Source organism: Aethalodelphis obliquidens, unplaced genomic scaffold (genome assembly GCF_003676395.1).
Source record: "Aethalodelphis obliquidens isolate GAN/ISIS:26980383/991018 unplaced genomic scaffold, ASM367639v1 scaffold104, whole genome shotgun sequence".
Lineage (NCBI taxonomy): Eukaryota > Metazoa > Chordata > Mammalia > Artiodactyla > Delphinidae > Aethalodelphis > Aethalodelphis obliquidens.
The window spans coordinates 2,910,933-2,916,932 of NW_020838048.1; the positions used below are offsets into that span (position 1 = coordinate 2,910,933).

General features: G+C 42.5%; 1 long non-coding RNA gene across 1 annotated transcript in view; it reads left to right on the forward strand.

Moving 5' to 3' along the window:
• Window positions 1-1,686, forward strand: part of LOC113614792 (uncharacterized) — a 118,349-nt gene extending 116,663 nt beyond the window's left edge. The window contains exon 7 of the long non-coding RNA XR_003430728.1: window positions 1,589-1,686. This is a non-coding gene — a long non-coding RNA (uncharacterized LOC113614792). The remainder of the gene's footprint in view (window positions 1-1,588) is intronic.
• Window positions 1,687-6,000: the final 4,314 nt, after the last annotated feature.

Here is a 6,000-nt window from a genome sequence, read left to right on the forward strand (position 1 = left end):
ACTCTCAACCACTGCGCCACCAGGGAAGCCCCGTCTGTAGACTTTTTGATGATGGCCATTCTGACTGGTGTGAGGTAATACCTCATTGTCATTTTGATTTGCATTTCTCTGATAATTAGTGATGCTGAGCATCTTTTCATGTGCTTTTTGGCCAACTGTATGTCTTCTTTGGAGAAATGTCTATTTAGATCTTCTGCCCATTTTTTGATTGGGTTGTTTGGTTTTTTGACATAGAGCTACATGAGCTGTTTGTATATCTTGGAGATTAATCCCTTGTCGGTCGCTTCATTAGCAAATATTTTCTCCCATTCTGTGGGTTGTCTTTTTATTTTGTTTATGGTTTCCTTTATTGTGCAAAAGCTTTTAAGTTTCATTAGGTCCCATTTGTTTATTTTTGTTTTTATTTACATTACTCTAGGAAGTGGGTCAAAAAAGATCTTGTTGCAATTTATGTCAAAGAGTGTTCTGCCTATGTTTTCCTCTAGGAGTTTTATAGTGTCTGGCCTTACATTTAGGTCTTTAATCCATTTGGAGTTTATTTTTGTATACGGTGTTAGGGAGTGTTCTAATTTCATTCTTTTACATGTAGCTGTCCAGTTTTCCCAGCACCACTTATTGAAGAGGCTGTCTTTTCTCCATTGTATATTCTTGCCCCCTTTATCAAAGATAAGGTGACCATACATGCGTGGGTTTATCTCTGGCTTTCTGTCCTGTTCCATTGATCTATATTTCTGTTTTTGTGCCAGTACCATACTGTCTTGATTACTATAGCTTTGTAGTATAGTGTGAAGTCAGGGAGCCTGCTACCTGACGTTTTGATTACTCAGGATTGCTTTGGTTATTTGGGGTCTTTTGAGTTTCCATATAAATTGTGAAATTTTTCGTTCTTGGACTCCTTTTTTTTTTTTTTTTAACATCTTTATTGGGGTATAATTGCTTTACAATGGTGTGTTAGTTTCTGCTTTATAACAAAGTGAATCAGTTATACATATACATATGTTCCCATATGTCTTCCCTCTTGCGTCTCCCTCCCTCCCACCCTCCCTATCCCACCCCTCCAGGCTGTCACAAAGCACCGTTGGACTCCTTTTCTTGATGGTCGATTTCAGAGATGGTATCACTTCTTTTTTAAAAAAAATTTATTTCTTAGTTTTGATTTTATTTATTTATTTATTTTGGCCATACCACACGGCTTGTGGGATCTTAGTTCCCCAACCAGGTATCAAACCCAGGTCCTCAGCAGTGAAAGCTCTGAGTCTTAACCACTGGACTGCCAGGGAATTCCCGGTGTCTCTTCTTATGTCTATGGATTTCTTATACCACAAGTAACCCTAATAACAAGCTACTTTAGTTCTTTTTTTAAAAATTCCAGTGGAAAATGAAGAGTGTTCTGAATATCTTTTAAACACAAAGAGTTTAAGTTCCTGGAAACTTATTTACAAGCTCACAAAGTTAGCACCAGGTTGTAGTGAAGTGCACATCAAGAAGTTAATCGGAGCACAACTAGTGCACTGCTGTTTGAAACCTGACCTTTCCAATGGCAGTCAAAATGCCATACTTTAATAGTGCTTCCATTGTCTTTGATCAGAATATTAAATAACTGGCAATCAGAAAACTGGAAGAGCACTTCCGGGAAGATGGCGGAAGAGTAAGACGCGGAGATCACCTTCCTCCCCAAGAATACACCAGAAATACATCTACACGTGGAACAACTCCTACAGAGCACCTACTGAACGCTGGCAGAAGACCCCAGACCTCCCAAAAGGCAAGAAACCCCCCACGTACCTGGTTAGGGCAAAAGAAAAAAGAATAAACAGAGACAAAAGGATAGGGACGGGTCCTGCACCAGCGGGAGGGAGCCGTGAAGGAGGAAAAGTGTCCACACACTAGGAAGCCCCTTTGCGGGCGGAGACTGCGGGTGGCAGAGTGGGGGAGCTTCGGAGCCGCGGTGGAGAGCACAGCAACAGGGGTGCGGAGGGCAAAGCGGGGAGATTCCAGCGCAGAGGATCAGGGCCGACCCGGCACTCACCAGCCGAGAGGCTTGTCTGCTCACCCGCCGGGGCGGGCGGGGCTGGGAGCTGAGGCTCCGGCTACACTCAGAGCGCCGGGAGAGGCCTGCAGGGCGTTAGTGCGCCGCGGCTAGCCGGGACGGAGTCCGGGGAAAAGTCTGGACCTGCCGAAGGGGCAGGAGACTTTTTCTTCCCTCTTTATTTCCTGGTGCGCGAGGAGAGGGGGGATTAAGAACGCTGCTTAAAGGAGCTCCAGAGACGGGCGCGAGCCGCGGCTAAAAGTGCGGACCCCAGAGACAGACATGAGACGCTAAGGCCGCTGCTGCCGCCACCAAGAAGCCTGTATGCGAACACAGGTCACTATCCACACCCCCCTTCCGGGGAGCCTGTGCAGCCCACCACTGCCAGGGTCTTGGGATCCAGGGACAACTCCCCCGGGAGAACGCACGGCGCCCCTCAGGCTGGAAACGTCACGCTGGCCTCTGCCGCTGCAGGCCCACCCTGCACTCCCTGATCCTCCCTCCCCCCGGCCTGAGTGAGCCAGAGCCTCCGAATCAGCGGCTCCTTTAACCCCGTCCTGTCTGAGCAAAGAACAGACGCCCTCCGGCGACCTACACGCACAGGCGGGGCCAAATCCAAAGCTGAGCCCCTGGGAGCTGTGAGAACAAAGAAGAGAAAGGGAAATCTCTCCCAGCAGCCTCAGAAGCAGCTGATTAAAGCTCCACAATCAACTTGATGTACCCTGCATCTGTGGAATACATGAATAGACAACGAATCATCCCAAATTAAGGAGCCGTGTGGATGAAAGGCTCTTGGTGCTGCAGCCAGGCGTTAGTGCTGTGCCTCTGAGGTGGGAGAGCCAACTTCAGGACACTGGTCCACAAGAGGCCTCCCAGCTGCATATAATATCAAACGGCGAAAATCTCCCAGAGATCTCCATCTCAACGCCAACACCCAGCTTCATGCAACGACCAGCAAGCTACAGTGCTGGACATCCTATGCCAAACAACTAGCAAGACAGGAACACAATCCCACCCATTAGCAGAGAGGCTGCCCAAAATCATAATAAGTCTACAGACACCCCAAAACACACCACCAGACATGGACCTGCCCACCAGAAAGACAAGATCCAGCCTCATCCACCAGAACACAGGCACTAGTACCCTCCACCAGGAAGCCTACACAACCCACTGAAACAACCTTAGCCACTGGGGACAGACACTAAAAACAACAGGAGCTACGAACCTTCAGCCTGCAAAAAGGAGACCCCAAACACAGTAAGATAAGCAAAATGAAAAGACAGAAAAACACACAGCAGATGAAGGAGCAAGATAAAAACCCACCAGACCTAACAAATGAAGAGGAAATAGGCAGTCTACCTGAAAAAGAATTCAGAATAATGATAGTAAAGATGATCCAAAATCTTGGAAATAGAATAGACAAAATGCAAGAAACAGTTAACAAGGACCTAGAAGAACTAAAGATGAAACAAACAATGATGAACAACACAATAAATGAAATGAAAAATACTCTAGATGGGATCAATAGCAGAATAACTGAGGCAGAAGAACGGATAAGTGACCTGGAAGATAAAATAGTGGCAATAACTACTGCAGAGCAGAATAAAGAAAAAAGAATGAAAAGAACTGAGGACAGTCTCAGAGACCTCTGGGACAACATTAAACGCACCAACATTTGCATTATAGGGGTTCCAGAAGAAGAAGAGAAAAAGAAAGGGACTGAGAAAATATTTGAAGAGATTATAGTTGAAAACTTCCCTAATATGGGAAAGGAAATAGTTAATCAAGTCCAGGAAGCACAGAGAGTCCCATACAGGATAAATCCAAGGAAAAATACGCCAAGACACATATTAATCAAACTGCAAAAATTAAATGCAAAGAAAGCATATTAAAAGCAGCAAGGGAAAAACAACAAATAACACACAAGGGACTCCCCATAAGGTTAACAGCTGATCTTTCAGCAGAAACTCTGCAAGCCAGAAGGGAGTGGCAGGACATATTGAAAGTGTTGAAGGAGAAAAACCTGCAACCAAGATTACTCTACCCAGCAAGGATCTCATTCAGATTTGATGGAGAAATTAAAACCTTTACAGACAAGCAAAAGCTGAGAGAGTTCAGCATCACCAAACCAGCTCTACAACAACTGCTAAAGGAACTTCTCTAGGCAAGAAACACAAAAGAAGGAAAAGACCTACAATAACGAACCCAAAACAATTAAGAAAATGGGAATGGGAACATACATATCGATAATTACCTTAAATGTAAATGGACTAAATGCTTCCACCAAAAGACACAGATTGGCTGACTGGATACAAAAACAAGACGCATATATTTGCTGTCTACAAGAGACCCACTTCAGACCTAGAGACACATACAGACTGAGAGTAAGGGGATGGAAAAAGGTGTTTCATGCAAATGGAAACCAAAAGAAAGCTGGAGTAGCAATTCTCATATCAGACACAATAGACTTTAAAATAAAGACTATTAGAAGAAACAAAGAAGGACACTACATAATGATCAAGGGATTGATCCAAGAAGAAGATATAACAATTGTAAATATTTATGCACCCAACATAGAAGCACCTCAATATATAAGGCAAATGCTAACAGCCATAAAAGGGGAAATCGACAGTAACACAATCATAGTAGGGGACTTTAACACCCCACTTTCACCAATGGACAGATCATCCAAAATGAAAATAAATAAGGAAACACAAGCTTTAAATGATACATTAAACAAGATGGACTTAATTGATATTTATAGGACATTCCATCCAAAAACAACAGAATACACATTTTTCTCAAGTGCTCATGGAACATTCTCCAGGATAGATCATATCTTGGGTCACCAATCAAGCCTTGGTAAATTTAAGAAAATTGAAATTGTATCAAGTATCTTTTCCGACCACAACGCTGTGAGACTAGATATCAATTACAGGAAAAGATCTGTAAAAAATACAAACACATGGAGGCTAACCAATACACTACTTAATAACGAAGTGATCACTGAAGAAATCAAAGAGGAAATCAAAAAATACCTAGAAACAAATGACAATGGAGACACAACGACTCAAAATCTATGGGATGCAGCAAAAGCAGTTCTAAGAGGGAAGTTTATAGCAATACAATCCTACCTTAAGAAACAGGAAACATCTCGAATAAACAACCTAACCTTGCACCTAAAGCAATTAGAGAAAGAAGAACAAAAAAACCCCAAAGTTAGCAGAAGGAAAGAAATCATAAAAATCAGATCAGAAATAAATGAAAAAGAAATGAAGGAAACGATAGCAAAGATCAATAAAACTAAAAGCTGGTTCTTTGAAAGGATAAACAAAATTGATAAACCATTAGCCAGACTCATCAAGAAAAAAAGGGAGAAGACTGAAATCAATAGAATTAGAAATGAAAAAGGAGAAGTAACAACTGACACTGCAGAAATACAAAAGATCATGAGAGATTACTACAAGCAACTCTATGCCAATAAAGTGGACAACCTGGAAGAAATGGACAAATTCTTAGAAAGGCACAACCTGCCAAGACTGAATCAGGAAGAAATAGAAAATATGAACAGACCAATCACAAGCACTGAAATTGAAACTGTGATTAAAAATCTTCCAACAAGCAAAAGCCCAGGACCAGATGGCTTCACAGGCGAATTCTATCAAACATTTAGAGAAGAGCTATCACCTATCCTTCTCAAACTCTTCCAAAATATAGCAGAGGGAGGAACACTCCCCAACTCATTCTATGAGGCCACCATCACCCTGATACCAAAACCAGACAAGGACGTCACAAAGAAAGAAAATTACAGGCCAATATCCTAATGAACATAGATGCAAAAATCCTCAACAAAATACTAGCAAACAAAATCCAACAGCACATTAAACGGATCATACACCATGATCAAGTGGGGTTTATTCCAGGAATGCAAGGATTCTTCAATATATGCAAATCAATCAACGTGATACACC